Here is a 20,559-nt window from a genome sequence, read left to right as displayed (position 1 = left end):
ACTGGCTGACTGGATGCTGTAACCGAGGCAGGAAATTATGACGGATGTGAGAGAGTAAAAAGAAATGTGGACTTTCGTTTTCTTTTGAGTCTGGCTGAGTATTAGTCATGCAGTAAGTGATGACTAATGGTTACTGTGGAAACTTCAAAAAATGGTGGATTCTTTCTGTTAGCATTGCTTCCAAATTATTTGTAGTCAGTGCTCACCATTTTTCTTTGTTTTATCCTGGAACTTTTCATGGGTTTACAATCTGTGTTGCCCCTGGGACTGATAAAATCTTAATCCTGTGACTACAAAGTGGTCTGAATTCAACCTTTGGGAGATACATTTAAAGCATTTCATGGTAGTGAGGCAGTTTTAGATGATTTCTCATTAGTAACTCAGCCAGACTTGGGCGCTATTTCATAGATACATGGAATTGGTTATACTTTTGGGCTTTGTCTGGGTATTTATTTTGAGCCCTATATCCAAGGTGACTTCTCATTCATTCTTTGCCTCCTGCGCACTAGAGTGAAATTGCATTGGCTAAGACTTGGTCAGAAACCTTGTTATGCTGTTTAGCCTGAAGATCCTCTCTTGTGATCTAAACTTTAGAAAACATTGTGAAACGTTTAGATTATAGTTGAGATTGCAGACCACAGAGGTTTTTTGACAGCATCAGACAATTTGCACTTTTTTCTAGAATTCCCTCCTTGAATTCAAATATAAGAAAAGTTGTTTGTTTTGTTGATAATTCTAAAACCAAACTGGTCTCTTCTATATGTGGGTGCATTTTTAGCAGATTGTGCATCTACACAATAGTGCCTACAGATGCATCATGGTAAAATGAGATGGGATAGAATTGATTAGCTGTTTTCACGTTATCAGGAATGTATTAATCATACCCAATGGAAATGGAAACCAAGCTTGAGAGAACTAGAACCATCTCACATAGTTGAACAGTTTATTGAATTAATGTGATGATCTCCTGGACTACAACCCTCTTCTCTTCCTTGGAGTGTTTAAGTGTGTCACCAAGCTCTTTATCTTCAAGTAATGACTATTCCAGGACACAGTGTCTTTATTTGTTCATTAAAATTAAAACAAGAGAGGCTGGAAACAGCAGACCAGTGTCTGTAAAGAGAACAGATATGGAGACACAAGAATACGACTTGGGCTCCTGTTCTTCTGAACAACTGGATAATAGGAGACAACTAGGTATATGTGCAAGCTTGCCAAAAGACTCAGGAAAAACACAGATGGAGAGGAATGCATGCACAAAGGAAGTATGAGTGGAATATTTATTGGATGAGAAGCATCCATTAAATAGGGAATAATGGATGTACGAATAGCTAAGGCACTGGGATTGAGAAGCAGTCACTCATGCCTGGTGACTCACCATGTCTAGGTCTTACTTCCAGGCTAATGTCTACAGCATGTGAAGTGTTTGTACTCGATCTGGTGGTTGTAAGTCTCAATGAGATTATGGCATGGCTTCATCTTCACTCTTTAGCTGGCTAACGAGTGTCTGGCCTGGTTGGAGTTCTTGAATGTTTGAAAGGAGGAGGCCACAAGGTTGAGTTGTGGTGAAGGCAAGGTGGAAATTAAACGTACATGCCTACACCATCTGCACCTTGTAAATCAAGAGAGTGTGGAGTGAAGAGGAAGCGGATTGTGAGGAGGGGGGTTCAGCATAAGGATACTGTCATCTTTAGTGAACTTAGCCCTGCTCTTGCAATTCATGGGAGAGTGTGTGGTGGAATTTATGCTGGAATGTGGGAAGGTGATGTCCAGCTGCTGCTGGTAATGCACTGCCATATCACAGCGTGTTAGTGAATGCCATGGATTGTGCTCTGGTAATGTGCTTGACATGCTGAATTGCTGGCAGAGGGTGAAAAGTGTGAGTTGTGATTGTAAGGCTTTGTGTGGTGGTGGGGGTGCAAGATGGAGCACATCAATATTCAATCCCAGTCTGGATTACATCCAACAATTCTCTGGATTTGACTCAGAATCTCTGCATCCACACACATCTTAGCCTCGCTGACTTCATTGTCTCTCATATAGAAAGGGGTCCAACACACTAAGCATTGGCTGATTCATTGCCTGCAGGGAGAGCATCAGCCATCACTCAGAGGACCCCCAATTGTGGGGAGAAAAGGTCCCATGCAAGTCATGGTTAATAAGTACAAATTGGTTAATGGTTCGCACACTTCCCTTTTAAAGCACAGTAATACTTAAAACAGTTATGCTAAGTTATATCTTAAAATTAAGTCTAATGCAAAATATATAAATATTTATGTTCTTAAAATGCTTAAAGATATTTATAATCAAAAAATACATTGACTTAAGTCGAATTAAATATGGACAGGTGAGGCCAATGGCCAAGTGAATATCACCCCTATACCTTTTGATCCTGAACCTGCAGTTTCAGTCACTTAAAACAGAAAAGAAATTTCCAGTGTTTATGATCATTGTTAGGTACTCCACATAAAATATTATTAACATTGACACATCAGGGAACTTCCTGGATTAGTGCAAGTCGTGTAAAATGACTTGGGCAAATCCAGATAATGGAACTTATTGTTATTGCAGCTGGAGTCTGCAGTCTGACAGCTCTCTGGCTCAGCCAAATATAAAAATTTACAGGTATGGCCCTGATAGGGATTGCTGGAGATGACTAATGGAGATGCAGCGCATTGAGGACTGGGAAGGAATGGTGATTCATTTCCTGGGACATGACATGTTGAGGATCCTCACCGTTGCACTTATAGCCGCACCATATTCAGGTTCTTGAGGTTGCACTCTTTCATGGTGCCTGCAGAACTATCACCTCGTACTGCTATTCTAGAGCTTCCATGGAGGCCCTCCTGGCTTCCTGCAGTTGGAGTATTCCTGTCCTGTCCACGTCATTGAGCAAGGTTTTCAGAGTTGCTTAGGAAAATAGGGGAGTCCACTATCTACCATGTTGTGCCATCTGTTCCTGCAAGCTGCAATCACCTTTGTAGTGACCACCAGCAGCAGCCACGGTGGCTCTCCCCTTTAAGAGATGCAAATTGGCTTTAAGCAGTGCAAGCTACCTTAAAATGGTGCTAGCTACATGTAGAAGTAGGTCCATCGATGATATACTAAGGCAATGAGTAACATTGTTAGCACTGACCAGGTGCTGAAATCATGAAGCAAAGAATTTGGGCCAAACTGGTATGTATGCATTAGGATCCCAGTGCTTCTTATCAAATTTAGCATTCATATGATTTACCGCCATTTCAGTAAGATGCACTTTCCCTTTAATGTTTCTGAAACCCAGAGTATCCTTTACATTAAGAGCCTTACTTGAATACAGAACAGTGCCCACATTCCTTTTGTGCTTTCAACAGTTGCATACCAAAGCCCATCTGCATGCCCCTGTGAGGTTGAGCCTATCATGCTAAGCCTAGCATAACATACATTTTCATTCATCCTTATTGCATATAAATCAGTGTATAAATCATTTTTTACACTAGGAATAGAACACCCACACACCCCCCCCCCATCACCCCCAACCCCCAAAAATCTAGACTAAACCAGGAGAATGCATTACTCATTGAATCATTAAACCACACATAGGTACAAAAATAAAATATAAATTTTCCTGCAGGCTCGGACATATATGATGATTGATGGACCACCTTTAACCCTCAGATTATAAAGGGGAGAATTTGCAGTCCTTTGATTTCTTAAGATACATTTGTCAGAACAAGAACCAGCAAGGATGGATTACAGAGGTATAAGTGTTATCTTGGAGGTTATGAGAACTTTAATCTTGTGTATTTAATCCTCACTCACCTGTTAATTTATAATTGACCATATAACCCACTCAAGAGTGAATTTGCTTATAACTGAGAACATGCAGAATTGTAGAACAACTAAACTTGGTCCATTAAGTAAAAGCCATTTACAACAAACTGTATGTAATTTACACAATTGCAGGCTTTTCCCCTGTACTTGATGAAGAGAAAGTTACAAGTACGAGAAAATCAAAGAGTCATGTAGCATGAAAAACAAGCCTTCAGCCCACTGAGTGTATGCCAACCATTAAGGATTCAATACACCAGTCCTACATTATTCCCCCTTTATTGCCTTTACTCCCAACAACACCTCCTCCCCTCTCCCTGCCCACTAGATCTTACCACTCACTTACACGAGAGGCAATTTTACAGTTGTCAATTAACTACCAACCCATACGTCTTTGAGATATGGAAAGAAACCAGAGCACCCAAGACTCACAAGGAGAAAGTGCAAACTCCACACAGAGCATCAGAGATTAGGATTGAATTCTGGTTGTTGGAACTATGAGGCAGCAGCTCTACTAGCTATGCTGCTGTGCTGTCCAAAGCAGATGATTCTAAATATTCTCTGCATATTTACATACAATTCTTGTAGATAGAAAATGACACCAATTTGAAAACACTTGCACCTTCCAGATTACCACTTAAAACAATTGCTTAGTAATCCATTCTTGGTCAGTAGCACTAAAGTTGTTATATTGTTCCATCTGCACCTTGAATTTTACCTCTGCAATTCAAGTAAACTTTGGGGTCAGAATACCGCTTGTTAATGCTACTATCTACAGGCGACTCCTTCGTTATGGCCATTCAGGTAATGGAAATTTGCTCTTGCTGAATTCCTAAATCACTACCCAGAAATTTCAGAACTGGAATAAAATTCACTCTCACAGAATTAGTGTGAGAGGAAAGTAATTATATAAACACAAAATGTATTCTTTTTCAATTTGCATTTCAGTTTCACATTAAGGAAAATCATGATAGGGACTGTTTTCTAGGGATGCAACACCCAACCCCACGCCCCCCCCCCCCCCCAGTAATGTGACAGTTGCCTGTAGTGTATTTAAGACAACCAAACATGGTTGAATTTTTGGGTAATTATAAGTGACATACGTCTGTTTATCTCAATCATGCAATTGTGTTTGTCCTTTTACATACACAAGTGCATTGTTGAGCATTGACACAATGCAAATATCTTGAAGAGGGAGAATGGCAAATGATGCTCAGGATTTCAAGCTCCAACTCACCTCTATGGCAAAAGATTGCCTGTGAAAGATTAGTATTCAGAGACGCAGAAGAGAGCTCAAACTGCCTAACAGCCAAAACTGGGGAAATCAGTTCAAATTTTCTGAAAGTAGTGTATTACATTTAAAAAAAAGAGTTTACAAATATAGATAAATGTTAGTTTCACTTAAAAACTACCCTCGTTACAAGATGAGTGTTAGAGTTGTCCCCCAACACCCACATTATATCTAGATTGCACTCTATAGAATTTTGCCGCACTGAAAGAGCCTCTGCAGCCTATCCTGCCTCAAGTTTTAATTTCTTTTTTTAAACCTGTTAATCTTTTTCACATTCACTATAAACCCTTATAACCTCACGTTGTACCTCTTACCTCACTTTCTGTATTTGTCTTGATTACTCTACCTTTATCATAATGTCATCCTTTTAAATTTTGTGTTAGTTTTGATGCATCGGGTTTGACTGAATTGATGTATTTATTTTACATTTTAATTTATCATTTTTCATCCTTGGAATATTCTTATATTGCACCTTATAGATTTCATTTCTGAAGACTTGCCATAGTTGTTCCATTAACATAGGGTGAAATGAAGTAATTACAGTTGATGGAGGCCATTATGGAGAATAAACAGCAGTATTTGGCCTTGTTCTTGTGCTATAAATTCAATAACCTGAATGTTCTAGTGTGGGACTCGCTGCCTGGACACATTGACCATGTTTGCATTCTCCTGAACTTTCTCTGGGTCTGTAAGGCAGATCTCACTGGCCCAGATGATCCCAGAGCTAAGTGATGAGACCTGAGAGGCAACAGGATCTCCAGCCCAGGGCTGGAACAAATCTTGCACATCAAACTCCTATGGATGCCATGACTGCCAACAGCCACATTGCCAGCTTTGCTATTAAAGCTATCAAAGTTTCACAATCTTTCTTAATGACCCTGCTATTTTTAATACATATTAAAAAATATTAAAATGAAATAATTTACAAGATAAGTAATATTTTAAAGTAAGACAAGAATAATGAATAATACCTGAAAACATTTTAAAATGGTTAAATACATTAACCAAAATACATGTAATTAACAACAATATAACTTGTGGTGACAGAGTGCAACTGGGAAATAGTAGGGCTTGTCACGATAAGTTTGGGACATGCATTTTTGAGTGAGTTATGAAGCTTACTGGCACTGCTGCTAGCGAATCAAAGCAAAATAATTAACTTGTTTGCTAATTTTTCTTGACAATTAATTTACACCATAATCCATTTTACCACAACAAGGTTCGACTTTTATCAGTCTCATACATTTTGAATTTTATTGACCTTTTAATTTCTATCAAACCCATGTTTAAGTCCAGGCTAACATTTTCCTAACTTTCCAGAACAAAATGAAGAAAACTTTTATTTTTATGAACTAGAAATAAGAATTTGGGGTGTAGTTCTGAATCTATTCAACAATGAATCCCATCTTGATATTCTGCCTTGGCATGTTTGAAATCATCTTGTATTTTCCCCTCTTCTTCTTGAATATCATCCTTGGCCACTGTTTACTGGCCTATAATTCACTTCAAAAATTCAGTCACTTCCCTTTCTACTTTGTGACTATCTGTATGGATTCTGTCATAAAATAACCCGTTACAACACAAACCATTCATTTAGATAATATGACAGCAAATTTTATTAACTGCTTACTTTCTCTCCTTAATGCTTCTGAGAATATCGTAATGAGAAATTACGTAGGAAAATGAAAAGCTGCAAAAAAATTCCAGACTAACCAGCAGCCCCAGTGAACATATAGAGGAAGAATCAACTGTAAATGTTTTAAAAAATACTTTTAAAAGCATTTCAGTCAAAAGGCAGCCAGGTTGCAGAGTTCCCATTGTGACATTTAGTATGGGTGAAGTTTCTGCTGTGTATTAAACCTTGCCCATACTAAATGGTCTCATTGGGAATTCTTGAATTGTGGTTTGTTACTCAGTTTTATGAAGTATTCCAGTTTAATGATGCTTGCACTTGCTGCTGAATATTGGTGAGGTAATGCTTCAGATTCTAAACCTCATACTCATCATCAGTGTAACTCTGCGCTGTTGATAGAAACTTGTAAAATTACTCTTTGCAGCTGACACTGGAATTTCAGCAGTATCCCTCCGGATATATGGTTGACTTAACATTGTGAACAGAGACCCGGGTTTAGTTTATGAGGTTAGCAAGATTGACTTATTTTATTGCAAGATCTAGGCATTGGAAACATCTGTCACTGGGAGTTGCCCATTTAACTGTCATAAAAGTGGGATACAAAGACCTGCATTTAAACAGTTTGAAAATCCATCTGTCTACACAAAAGCCATTTCTTCACCTAAATATGTCAGTGATAACTGCTTTGATTCTAGTATTGAAGTGGTGTTTTGGGAGGTCATGCTTACTTTTGCGGCCTTCTTAGGAATTGACATAAGGAGGTGATCAGTGTGGTAATGCCAACTCTACATTTGGTGTCCAGACAATTGTAGCTGCAAGCATTTTTATGATCTTTTTGGGTCAGGCTAGGTAAGGGGAGCCAGTTACACTTTTCAACAGTACAGTGCTGATCATTTCTAATATTTGCAATCACCTTCACCATTGTGTGTTACAGGAACTGAATAAAGATATATGAAGTGCTATGATTTTTTTTATATATTACCAGACATTTACCTAGAAATATTTCTTCATTTACATCTGTTTAGATCACAACAATTTTTCTATGATGAATGATTATTGTATGCACCTTCCCTTTATACCTGTTGTGCACTTTGTGCTGATACCTGAGTTTTAAAGTTTGTCGTGGTTACTACTTTTGACTTTTTTTTGAATTTTATTTATATGGGACAAAGCATCGCATAAAAACCAAGGGAAATCTATCTCAGATGCCACTATTTAACCAGGGACAACCAACTCTCGTAAGAAACAATAGTAAACAAGTTACAGACCTTGAGGCCTTTAATATGTCAAAGGTGAAGGAAGCAAAAGAGCAGGTACCAAACCAGAAGGTTTAGTAGGATTTTCCTACCCTTTATTTCCCATTTTCAAACATTAGTGGTGCCAGTGTTGAAAGAGGTCGTATATAATTAAACCCAGGTATTATATGTTTATGCCAATTTTAGAGAGTCACATCTACAGGCTGCTGGTTATACTAGAAGACTAATAATCCACAAATTATCAGTTTCAATCTGGGCAAGGCTGTTAGCGAATTTAAATTTAGTTTCACAAGTTAGGAAATAAATATCTAGCATCAATAAATGAATTGAAACTGTCAGATTGCTTAAAAAACCCAGCTGGTATATTGTTTTCCTATTGGCCTATCCAGACTGACTCGTGTGTTATTCCAGTGCCACACTAATGCAGGTGACTTAATTGTCCTCTGCAGTAGGATAGCAAATTACTCAGTTGTGCCATCCTTTCTCAGGACAGATAAGAATGAGCAGATGAGAGGGTATGAGCAGGATGAGTGTAAATGCCAATGCCTGTAATACCTACATCCCAAGAGTGAATGTATAAAATGTGGTCTTTCGAAGATTTTTCTGAGGTTTGATTTAATCAGTAACTAATTGATGTAGTGACAAATTAAAACTTCCAGTAGTACAATGTTGCTCATTAATTCATCCTTTAGGAACTGTGGCTGACTTGGCTGCTGTACTGTATTTAAAGTAAGCTATTCTTTTGAGTTTTTTGATTCATTGTTCTCATTTTTAACACAAGTTCTTAACATATGCCAGTGGATTTGTTGTGAAATGTTCTGTACAGTGTTGTGAAATGTACATTAATTCTGAAATTGTCTTTTTATCTGTTAATACACAGGATAAAGAGATTTCTGTGGAACTATCTGGTACCATCTGTGTTAGTGAGTGAAGAGAGAGATGTAAGTCTACTGCTTCCTGCTTTTTGAGTGGATGAGTTCTGAAGTTATTAATTGCTTTGACTTTTGAGTCTGAAATTCTTAATGGGTATGTGGAAATATTCTTTGTGATAAACGATTTTGTGCATGTCTTTCATAAATCTCCCACCAGCTTTTGGTGGGTTATGACAATGATTTCCCCAGTGATTACAAAATAATGATACATGACAATTGCAGCAATAGAAACTATCAACCCATTGCTAAGCCATTAATTTGTCTTTGTAAGTATTTACTGAAAGGGAACCATCGAAGTGTGTAAAAGACCAATAATGTTTTTCTAATGAAGTAAAATATTTTCTATCAGGCTAGCACCTCCGTTAGGTATGGTTTTATCACTTTGCTCTCTTCCAAGACGTGGGTATTTATCTATACTGCTTTAAATCCTTACATTGGGATTTTGTTTCAATTCTGAAATGTTTAGTTTGATATTTGTCAAGATTTGGAAATGTGAGCTCAGATTCCCATTTGGGCTCAGTTTGACACAAACAAACACAAAATATCTGAAGTTGGCAGGCAAATGCTCTCAGGAAATCATGTTGCCATTTAAAAGCAGGATGTCTGTTGTCAAAAAAAAAATTCCATATTTCCTTACAACATAGAAGAAGGCCATTTGGTCCATTGAGTCTATGCCAGCTCACAGATCATTCTCATTCTCCCATTAATTTTCACTGGGATTTACTCTTCCCACAATCCCATCAATTCTTCCACCCACATACACTAGGAGAATTTAGAGTGGCCAATTAATCCCCCAACCCATATGTCTTTGGGATGTGGGAGGAAACCAGAGCACCTGAAGGAAAACCCACACTGTCACAGTGAGAACGTGCAAACTCCACACAGACAGCACTGGAGGTCAGGACTGAACCCAGATCTGTACTGGCTCTGCCACTTTCAATAGAAATCTGGATTCAGTAATTAACTTTTCAAAGTGATAAAGGCACTATTTAGTATTGTTCCAGTTGTTTTTTACAGCATTAATTATTTGGAGTAAGAGAGGGGAAAGAACTTGCTTGACAGCTCCAATAATTGATGACTTGTGCATATCCTGGGCCACAAATACCACTTTTCCCTTCAACAAGTTAGAGACCCACTCCCCGTAAGTGCACAAATGCCACCTACCCCAAAAAAGAAGCCTCACAGTAAATGCAATACCCTTCTCCTATTCCTGCAGCATAATTTTCGTTTCCATACTCGATAGAACATAGAACAGAACAGCACCTCACAGGCCCTTCGGCCCACAATGTTGTGCTGAACTAATTAAACCAATGACTCCTAATTAGTCTAATCCCTCTTCCCCGTACATTGACCATATCGCTCCCTTCACTGCATATTCATGTGGCTATCTAAGAGTCTCTTAAATGCACCTATGCTATTTGCCTCTACCACTAACCCTGGCAGTGCATTCCAGACCCGTCCCACTCTCTGTGCAAAAAAAACTTGTACATCTCCTTTGTACTTTCCCCCTCTCACCTTAAATACATCCCTTCTAGTACTAGACATTTCAATCCTGGGGAAGAGATACTGGCTGTCTGCTCTATGCCTCGCATAATTTTATAAACTTCTATCAAATTTCCCCTCAGCCTCTGCTGCTCTAGAGAAAACAGCCCCAGATTGTCCAACCTCTCCTCATAGCACATGTCTCCCAAACCGGGCAGCAACCTCGTAAACCTCCTCTGTGTCCACATCTTTCCTATAATGAGGCGACCAGAATTGAATGCAATACTCCAAATGTGGCCTAACCAGAGTTTTATAAAGCTGCAATGTGACTTCCTGGCCCTTGAACTTAATGCCTTGACTAATGAAGGCAAGCACGCCATATGCCTTCTTTACCACCCTATCAACCTGTGCAGCCACTTTTAGGGAGCCATGTACCTGGATCCCAAGATCCCTTTGTTCAACAACACTGTTAAGGATCTTGTCATTAACTCTCCCTCTATGTTGGATCTCCCAAAGTGCAGCACCTCACACTTGCCCGGATTAAACTCCACCTGCCACTTCTCTGCCCATATCTGCAACAGATCTATATCCCACTGTATCCTTTGGCAATCTTCTATGCAATCCATAACACCACCAATCTTTGTGTCGTCTGTAAACTTACTCATTCCACCACATTTTCATCCAAATCATTTATATATATATATATATGACAAACAACAGAGGTCCCAGTAAAGATCCCTGCGGAACACCACTAGTCACAGACCTCCAACCAGAATAAGACCCATCCACCATTTACCCTCTGTCTTCTAAGGGCAAGCCAATTTTAGATCCAATCAGCCAAGTCACTGTGGATCCCATGCATCCTAATTTTCTGGATGAGCTTACCATGCGGGACCTTGTCAAGTGCCTTACTAAAATCTCTGTAGACAACATGGACTACCTTCATCAATCACCTTCGTCACCTCCTCAAAAAAACTTAATCAGATTAGTCAGATATGACATGCCCTGCACCAAGCCATGGTGACTGTCCCTACTTAGACCATGCTTCTCCAAATGCTCATAAATCCTATCGCTAAGAATCCTCTCCATTAGTTTCCCTACCACTGATGTGAGACTCGCTGGTCTATAGTTTCCAGGATTATCCCTATTCCCTTTCTTGAACAAAGGAACAATACTAGCAACCCGCCAGTCCTCCAGCACCACACCTTTGGCTAGTAAAGATACAAAGATCTTGGTCAAGGCCCCAGCAATCTCATCTCTTGCCCCTCTCAATAACCTAGGATATATCTCATCAGGCCCTGGGGACTTATCCACCTTAATGTTTTTCAAGAGATCTAACATTACCCCTTTCCTAATCTTGAAATGTCCTAGCATCCTAACATGCTCCATTCTGATCTCACTATCCACTACATCCTTCTCCTCGGTAAATACCGATGCAGAGGACTCATTTAGGATCTTGCCCACGTCCTCTGCCTCTAAGCACATGAGCAGTCCTACCCTCTCCCTAGTTATCCTCTTGCTCTTCATGTATGTGTAGAATGCCTTGGGATTCTTTTTAATCCTACTCACTAAGGACTTTTCATGACCCCTTCTTGCTCTCCTAAGTCCCTTCTAGAGTTCCTTTCTGGCTCCTTTATAGTCCTCAAGTGCCCTGTTCAATTCCAGCTTCCTAAGCCTTACACATGCTTTCTTTTTCTTCTTGACTAAATTAACTACCTCCCTCATCATCCAAGGTTCCCATACTTTTCCATCCTTGTCCTTTCTTCTTGCTGGAACAAAGCGGTCCTGAAGTCTGTGCAGAGCTGGTCTTTAAACAACCTCCACATGTCAGATGTGGAATTGCCCAAAATCAACTTTTCCCAATCAACTCTCCCTAGCTCCTGTCTGATGCCCTCATAATTTGCCGTACCCCAATTTAATATTTTCCTGCAGGATTGATATCTCTATCCTCTCACCTTTTACGTGGTACAACATCAGCACATTGCACATTCTCACTGTGACCGCATGGGTTCCCTCCGGGTGCTCTGGTTTCCTTCCACCTCCTAAAGACGTGCAGGTTGGCAGGTTAATTGACCATTGTAAATTGCCCTAGAGTAGATATGTGATAGAATTATGGGACTGTGGGGAGAATAGATTACAGGGAAAATTAGTGGGAGAATGGGAATGCTCTGTGAGCCAGCATTGACTCAGTGAGCCGAACAGCTTCCTTAATGTCATAAGGAAATCTGGAATTTTTTTTTGTCAATATGCAAGTAGCATTTCAGTGAATTTCTGATTTCCTCAAAGGCTTGGTACCATGAGATTGACTCTGAACTTCCTTGATGCAGCATTACAGACTTAATCACCCGGCACAGAGCCTTTAACAATGTTGTTGTATTTAGGTTCTGGCTGTGCTCGAACAAGTTTTTATTTGAAGAATGTTGTATAGAATTTCCCATAAATGCCCATTGTACACCCTTGGCATTAAATAATGCCCAATAGGTAATTTCTGGGCTTGTGGCTCAGTTGCACTTTTATATTGGTCAGCATCCAGATCAGCTCTAGTCTCTGCAGTGACTGTTGTTCTGTACCTCAGAGCAATCAATAATCTTGTTATGGCTCTAAATGTGTTTTAAGAACTTTATTAGTTTATGATATTTCATTGTTAACTGATCTCAGGTGGCAAATGGGCACTTGCAAAATTAGGTATGAATTTTATCATGCTCAGTACAAAAACTTTCAGGAGGTATGTGCACATGATAACCAGCTGGTTCTATCCTCTGCCTATGGTCTGTTGCAAAGACGTGCATAGTTGGGTGATTCAACATGCTGACAAGGTTACATAATGTGCCTCGAAGGGTTAGAGGAAAAGACTTTCAATGTAGCTAGGATCTAGAGGCACATTATGCTTTCCTGTGTCTCCTACTGTCTATGCCTTTTTGGTTGATGCTTTCATAGATTATAGATGCAACCATGCCAAAAAGAGCAAAGAAGGAAAATAATGACCTGAAAAAAAAACAACCCGAAGAAACTTACAATGCCATCCTCTTTATACAGTATAGTTAATTACATTTCCATCTGTGGAGAGACTGCCTTTCCAGCCTGTGAAAGTCGATGCACAGCAGCCTAGGCCTCCAGCAATCTCACAAGCAATCTTAGGGATAATCAGTGAGTTCCCAAGCAGGGGATTCAATGCAGCTCTTAGTGTAACAGCTCTCATCCATATTGGGAATACAATACAGTTAAATGAAAATCATATTAAGAATCCTAAGCTAATCATAAATCAAGTTTTAATTAGGATAGCTCAACTGCTGTCCTGAAACATTCCTTGACAGTAGTTTACAAGGTAGAACATTTCTTTTTAATATGCATAAGTGCAATATTTAAGGTAACCAACCAGGCAAATTAAATGGAGAGAAATTGCAACTATATTTTAAAAGTCTAAGTGCTTGAGTTCTAGGTGGTATCAATGTCTAGAACATGGCTCTTTTAAATCAAGGCTCTTTTCTATGATACCCATACTTTTCACTGCTCTAGTCTCTCCAGTGACAGATATTTTGTACTTTAGAATAATCAGCAATATAGTTATGGCCCTGACTGTGTTTTAAGCACTTTATTAGCTTATGATTTTTCATCGAATGTACGGTATGTGGTGGATAGGTGGTCACAAAATTTGGCTTGAATTTTTGATGTACTTAATGCAAATTTAAACTTTTAGGAGACATTTCTACGTGGATAACCTGGTTCTTTCCTTCTGTAAATGACCTGTTGCAAAGACATGCACTATTGAGTGATTCAGCAGGCTGACCAGGCTGCATAAATTGTCTTGAAGGATTAGAAGGAACGGGAAGGAATGCAATGAATTCGGGAAAGATGTGAAGGTTCTAGAGACAGAAAAGATGCAGGGAATAGCGATTTCAACAGTAAAGTCAGATTGGAGAAGCTGGGTTTGTTCTCTTTGCAACAAAGAAGCTTAAGAGGAGAGTTTATGGATGTGTACAAGATCATGAATGGTTTAGACAGAGAATAGCTGTTCCCATGAGCACATGAGCAAGGAACAGAGATCAATGATTTAACAGCTTGGTCAAAAGATAAAAGGCCAGTGTGAGGAAAAACTATTATTTATGCAGAGAGCAGTTATGATCTGGAATTCACTGCCAATAGAGATGGTAGTATCATTCATAAGGGGATTGGATAGGCACTTGTGAGAGAGTAATTTGTGAGGGTGTGGGGAAATGGGACTAATAAGACAGCTCTACTAGAACAGGCATAGATGTTATGGGTCAAATGGCTGCCACCTGAGCTGTAACAATTCAATGATTCAATGAAACTCATGGCTGGACAGAGAACTTTGCTCCAACAAGTGGTGGTGGTGCAAAGTAGTTCCCATGGTTGCTCATTCTGAGATGTTATAGCCTTGATTATTTTGGGAAGGTGCAGGATGGATAATGGCAAAGGTTGGAAAATGAACTATCCCTAAATGTCTTCTACATAGTGTAAAGATCCATAGAAATCTCTGCACTGGCCTCCTGATTTAGGGAGTATTGCAATGGCTCTCAACTTCAAATAGAGCAGAAAAATATTGTTTTTGAAGGGTTAAAACATGTTGATTCCTACAAAGGACAAAATAAAAAGTTGATAGTCCTGAAGTTCTTAAGGTTTCTTTTGCGCACATCAACTGACAAAATACATGTTACCTACACCAGTTTCATCTGAAGTTGCAGGGAATGATGTAGAATGCACTGTGCATGTAAATATCATAATTTTCAGGCCTTTTGTGTGACTGTGCACAGAAACAATGGATTAGTCTAACATTACAGCATGATCTTCCACTCACTTCCCACTTCATCACCCTGAGCAATTCAAGAAAGCCTTAGCCTATGATATACAGCAGGACCATCTGTGAGGATTCCAGGCAGAACCCTTGACTGCAGCTCAGTTAGGGATGGGCTCATCACACCCTGGTGAAGCCCTGCTCCAGCACTGAGGCTGATGGTGTTTCTGAAATGTATACCCTCATTGCAAAATTGCAGCAGCAGCAACACTAATTCTTTGTAGGGCACTGAATAGATAACTGTGGTGTACCCAAAGTAATAAATGCATTGGATACATGTGGAACCACAGACATCTTACCATGGTGTTCCATGCATGCATGCAGGCATCAGTCACTTCCAACAATCAATTTTCAGCCTGTAAGCTACTATGTAGTACATAAAAGCATAGCATTATGCAATAGAACTTCCAGTTTAATCACTACCATCCTTCTCTGACACATGCTCCAAGTCCACTGCAGTCGTAGTTCTAGGCCATCTCTCTGTCAGCTTTTCCTTTTCCACCAACTTGGCATCTCACCACCTAATGTTGCAGAGAGGTTAATTGATCTTCCTTAAGTTCTTTCAATTCCCAAGTTGCACTGATAGTGGGTTTAATATATGGAAGAGATTAGTTATCTTGCATATCTGCACATTTTTGTTGATTTATGAGTAAGTGGTTATCTGGGAGTGTTGTTTCAGTCAGTTGCAATGTTGGTGTTTTAAGCACTGAAGCTCCATTTGAATTCAGACAAGATTGAGCTTCCTAAGAAGTTTCATAAGAAATTTAAGTAAAATGGCTTTAGCTTTTCTCCAGTCTGTATCTTCTGGTTACAAATGGAATTTTGGTGGGATTTTTGTTTGCCACGGTGCATATGCTCAAGCCAGTTAATGAAAATATTTTGGAAACCCTCCAGGGAAGAGAGATATCACAGGTCGGGAGCACCAGCCTTAAGTGGAGGTGAGGGAAGGCAGAGGGCGTGCAGTGTACTACAATGGATTTAAATTCCTCCCACCTATGAGGACAGGAGCAGGCTGGAGGTATGAATTCAAAGCAAACTTACAGAAAGAGGAGAGTGGGAGTGTCACGCTTCCCCTTAACCTGATGTGGTTACAGATTTGTAGCTACAGGATTTTTGACTGAGGAGGGACAGTTTTTTTGGCATGTACAGGAGGATGTTGGCAAGAGGAAGAGCTCTGATTCACTGCAGGGAAGCCGTTGCCAATTTCAAATTCCTTTCTTCCTTCGAGATTATGGTTGGCTATGATGTATCATTAGACATACTTAACTAATCATTCAGTTTGCCTGATATGTCCCACGATCATTAGAAACAAAGCATTCTAAAAGACTGGAAAAGACAGCTTTCATCCATAGGGCCTGTTCCAAAGTCCACACAATATATTCTTCAGCTCTATAGTTCAGCAATGCTGTCTGCAAAAAATTATCCACCTTACTCATAAAATTAATCGTATGTTATGTCGTCAAAACCACCCCAAACAAATTATTCTCAATAATTTGTTTGATTCATTTCACAATCCCAAGTATTCACGAAGAGCAGCACTTTAAAGTTGATTGTAAATGGGGTACAATACTGTTATGTTGATTCAGTGACCTGTACTCCTTTTTAATAATTCCTTTATAAATTATTTTTATTATTACTTCTGTGGCATATGCTTAATCTATTTCATTTAGGATTTAAATTATCTATGATCATCCTGTGGTGTAGTGCCCAGAACTATACACAACACTGAAAGTAAATGTTCACTTGTATTGTTTATAAGCTATTTTTCTCCACCTGGGACTTGTACTCCATGCCTGAAGCTCCACAGCAGAACTTTTGTTTCCCTTTTACATATTGCATTGATGGTTTTGGGGAATTTCTGATTAAAATGCTGAAAAGCTTGTGTTTTTCACTGCATCTCATAGTTTTATTTGTTCAACAGCTTTGTACTTCTGGCAGAAGTCTTGGTACTTGTCAGTTTTGCTCCACTACCACACTCATTCACCTGGTTTATCTTGTCCTCCAACTTCATTTATTTTCTCCAGGTTAAAGGTGTAGCAACGGACACCAACCATTCCCCATCTTATGGCACTTCACCATGCAACTGCAGCAGGTACAAAATCTGTCCTTGTACCTTTTCCCATCCTACCATCCAGGAACCCAAACAGTCCTTCCAGGTGAAGCAGTAGTTTACTTGCACTTCTTCCAATATGGTTTTCTGTATTTAGTATGCACAGTGTGTTCTCCTCTACATTGGAGAAACCAAATGCAGATTGGGTGATTGTTTTGCAGAACATGGGAGTTCAGGTGATAGAGATGACGCTGGCCTTGTAGTTGCCTGACACTTTCTCCATCCTGCAACCACTTAAACCACACTATATGTCTGTGAACTCCTGCAGCTTTCTGGACACAATATTGAATTCTCCGTCTTTAGGCTACACACTTTCTATTTAACAGAATGATCTTGTAGCTAGGAGTTTGTACATTCTCCCCGTGTGTCTGTGTGGGTTTCCTCCGGGTGCTCGGGTTTCCTCCGGGTGCTCCAGTTTCCTCCTACATTCCAAAAATGCACAGGTTAAGAGTTGTGGGCATGCTGTGTTGGCACCGGAAGAGTGGCGACACTTGCGGGATATCCCCAGCACATTCTCAGTAATGCAAAAAGATGCGTTTTACTGTATGTTTCGATGTACATGTGACTAATAAATATCTTACCTTGTATCTAAACAAGTGAGGACATTGATCTTTCCTTTGTTGAAGTGCAATTCATCTGGCCTGTACAGGTCTCACTTTCCCCAGAACTAGTCCTGTTCTGCTTCACTTACCACACATTTATTTGTGCTGTTCTGTTTCTGTACTCACTGGCTCTGACTGAATCACTGAGTATTTCCAGCATTTTGTTTCTGTTTGTAATTTCTATTTGCTTGGTACCTTTAAAATAGAGAAAATTTCTGAGGCACTCAACAGATGAATAAAAAAAGTATGCTGAGTCAAAGAAATAGCAATTAGTAATGGTGACCAGAAAGATTATCATAAAGATGGATCTAAAGGGGTAACTTAAAATAGAAGAGGGAGGCAAGGACATGGAGTAATGTAGGACCAGAATTCCTGAGCGTGGGACCCAAGTGGTGAGGTTTAGTTCATTGTTTCTACATCAGAATTGTTTCAATATTTAAATGTTAAGTGATCTGAGTTTATATCATTGGTCTCAAAGCTGGTTTGTGATTCCCTGTCAAAAGGGGTAGGCATTTTGCCAGTCTTAACTAAGGAGATAAGCAGTTGCAGAGCAAAGAAGGTGCTTCACTGTACTATTTTAACGTGTCTCATGGTGTATTAATCAGGAAAGCACATCAATTCGATCCATTGAAGTGTTCACATACTTGGATTATATTAACTAGAGAGAGAAGTGAATGAGGGATGAAACATTGCACAACAGAAGGAGACCATTCAAAATTCACATGATTGAAGGATAGCAGTGACCAACTGATCCCTGTTACCCTGTGCAGAGTCCTGGTCCCAATACAACCCAAAGTTCCAAGCATAACATTTTATTTCATCCCAGCTGTACTTCCATATCAAAATTCAACCACAGTTTTCTGCCTATGGTGAGGCATTCCCACTGAGGGAATGAAAACATCCAGCTGATTAATAATGTAAAAAAAACCTTTGACATTAGGCTTCAAAGTTCTAAACAAAAAAGTTAGATTAGCTGGACTGCAGGAGTATATTGGCTATACATTTTGAACTATGGCAAGCTTTGTCCAGAAGACAAAATCTATAATCAAGGAAAGGAAATGTGTGTAAGAGCTTTTTCTATTTCAACTTCAGACCTTATCTAAACAATACAGGTTCACCGAGAAATGTAATCCTTTTATGGGAATATTTTTGGATCTGAGGTCCTTTGACTTTCATGAAAGTGGAGCATTTGAATTTCAAATTCATTCATTTATCCTGCAAAATCAATGGGAACAATGGAAAAAAAAAGGTTGAGAGAGAAGGACCTCAACTTTGTCCCAATTTTGTCATCTTTGTAATCAAAAATGTAGTTGTCCTTTGCCCTTTTAGCCTCAATAATATCTTCCTTTCCACACATGTTTGCTCTGGGATGTTTTCACTTAGCTCATTAGGTTCACCATTAGTCAAAATATTCTGTGTTGTATTATTGCCTTCCAAAAGCAAATTGTTGGACAAACTAGCACATGGATGAAGAGTTGAAATGGGATTATACAGAAACGAAACAAGTCTTCTGCAAAATGTTTTCTTTTAATTTATTCACTTTTGAGAATATGTATCTCCCTGGCAAGGTCATCATTTGTTGCCCATTGCTCGTTGCCCTTGAAAGAGTGGCTGTAAATCACATTCCTGAACCATTTCAATCTATCTGGTGATATATTGCCTGGTAGGGAATTCCAGGACTTAAGATCAAGTGATGATGAAGAAAGAGCAAACTATTTCCAAGCCAGGATGATTTCCAGTGTAAAAAAATATTTAGGTTTGATTGTTCTGTGCTCAGAGGAAAGCTGAAAGGGAGAAATTGGGTTGCACAGTGCCAGTTTTTTAGGCATTATGCCGCCTGCTGCTTGATAAAGGGTGGAAGATGTGTGCTTTCACTTCTGAAGACTGTCAGATGCTCTCTTAGTAAAAGGGTTTACACAAATGTGTACGGAAAGTCCTGCAACAAGTTGGTTCCCCATAACATTAAACACAGACCTTCCAACATGCCACCACAATCTCCTTTATGGGGATTAAAACATACATGTGTGAATGCCCTCAATTCCTGATGTAATATACTGCCTTCTACTGTAAGAAAATGGGGAGCGTATTAGTAGATTTCTTAGTATGTTTGGTAAAGTGTGACAGTCATGGTTGAATAGTTAGCAACAAACATTCTGCTGGAGGAACTCAGTGTGTCAAGCAGCATCTGTGGGAGTAAAGGAATTGTTGATGTTTTGAGTCAAAACCCTGCATTGGGGCTGAGACTGAAGAGGGGAGATAGCCAGTATAAAGAGGAGAGGGAGAGTTGTGAGACAGGAACCAGAGGTGATTGGTGGGCCGGGGGGGGGGGGGGGGGGTGGGGGGGGGGGGGTGAAGGTGAAGGATGAAGGGCAGATTGAGCCAGGTGAGGTGGAGGGTGGAGTTGGGAGACTGGGGTATGGACGATAAATGGAGGCAGTCAAAAAAAAGGAGGCTGGTGGACCAGGTTGGGGTTTGGGGGGGCAGGGAGGGAGGAGAGAGAAGAGCCAGTGGATGAAATGTTTGGGTGGTAGGTTGATAGAACCGGGAAGGGGGTGAAAATGGCTGATTGGGGGTCTAGAATGGGGATATGGGAAAGGGGACAAAAATTGGGGGACTGGAGGAGGATCAGA

General features: G+C 39.7%; 1 long non-coding RNA gene across 2 annotated transcripts in view; it reads left to right on the top strand.

The window, feature by feature from the left end:
• Positions 1 to 16: 16 nt before the first annotated feature.
• Positions 17 to 20,559, top strand: part of LOC127568248 (uncharacterized) — an 81,781-nt gene continuing 61,238 nt past the window's right edge. For both annotated transcript variants that reach the window (XR_007955980.1, XR_007955981.1), the window contains exons 1-2: positions 17 to 112; positions 8,871 to 8,931. This is a non-coding gene — a long non-coding RNA (uncharacterized LOC127568248). The remainder of the gene's footprint in view (positions 113 to 8,870; positions 8,932 to 20,559) is intronic.

This window comes from Pristis pectinata, chromosome 3, assembly GCF_009764475.1.
Source record: "Pristis pectinata isolate sPriPec2 chromosome 3, sPriPec2.1.pri, whole genome shotgun sequence".
Lineage (NCBI taxonomy): Eukaryota > Metazoa > Chordata > Chondrichthyes > Rhinopristiformes > Pristidae > Pristis > Pristis pectinata.
Note: the sequence above shows the minus strand (reverse complement) of the source record. Positions and strands in the feature narration are given on the sequence as shown.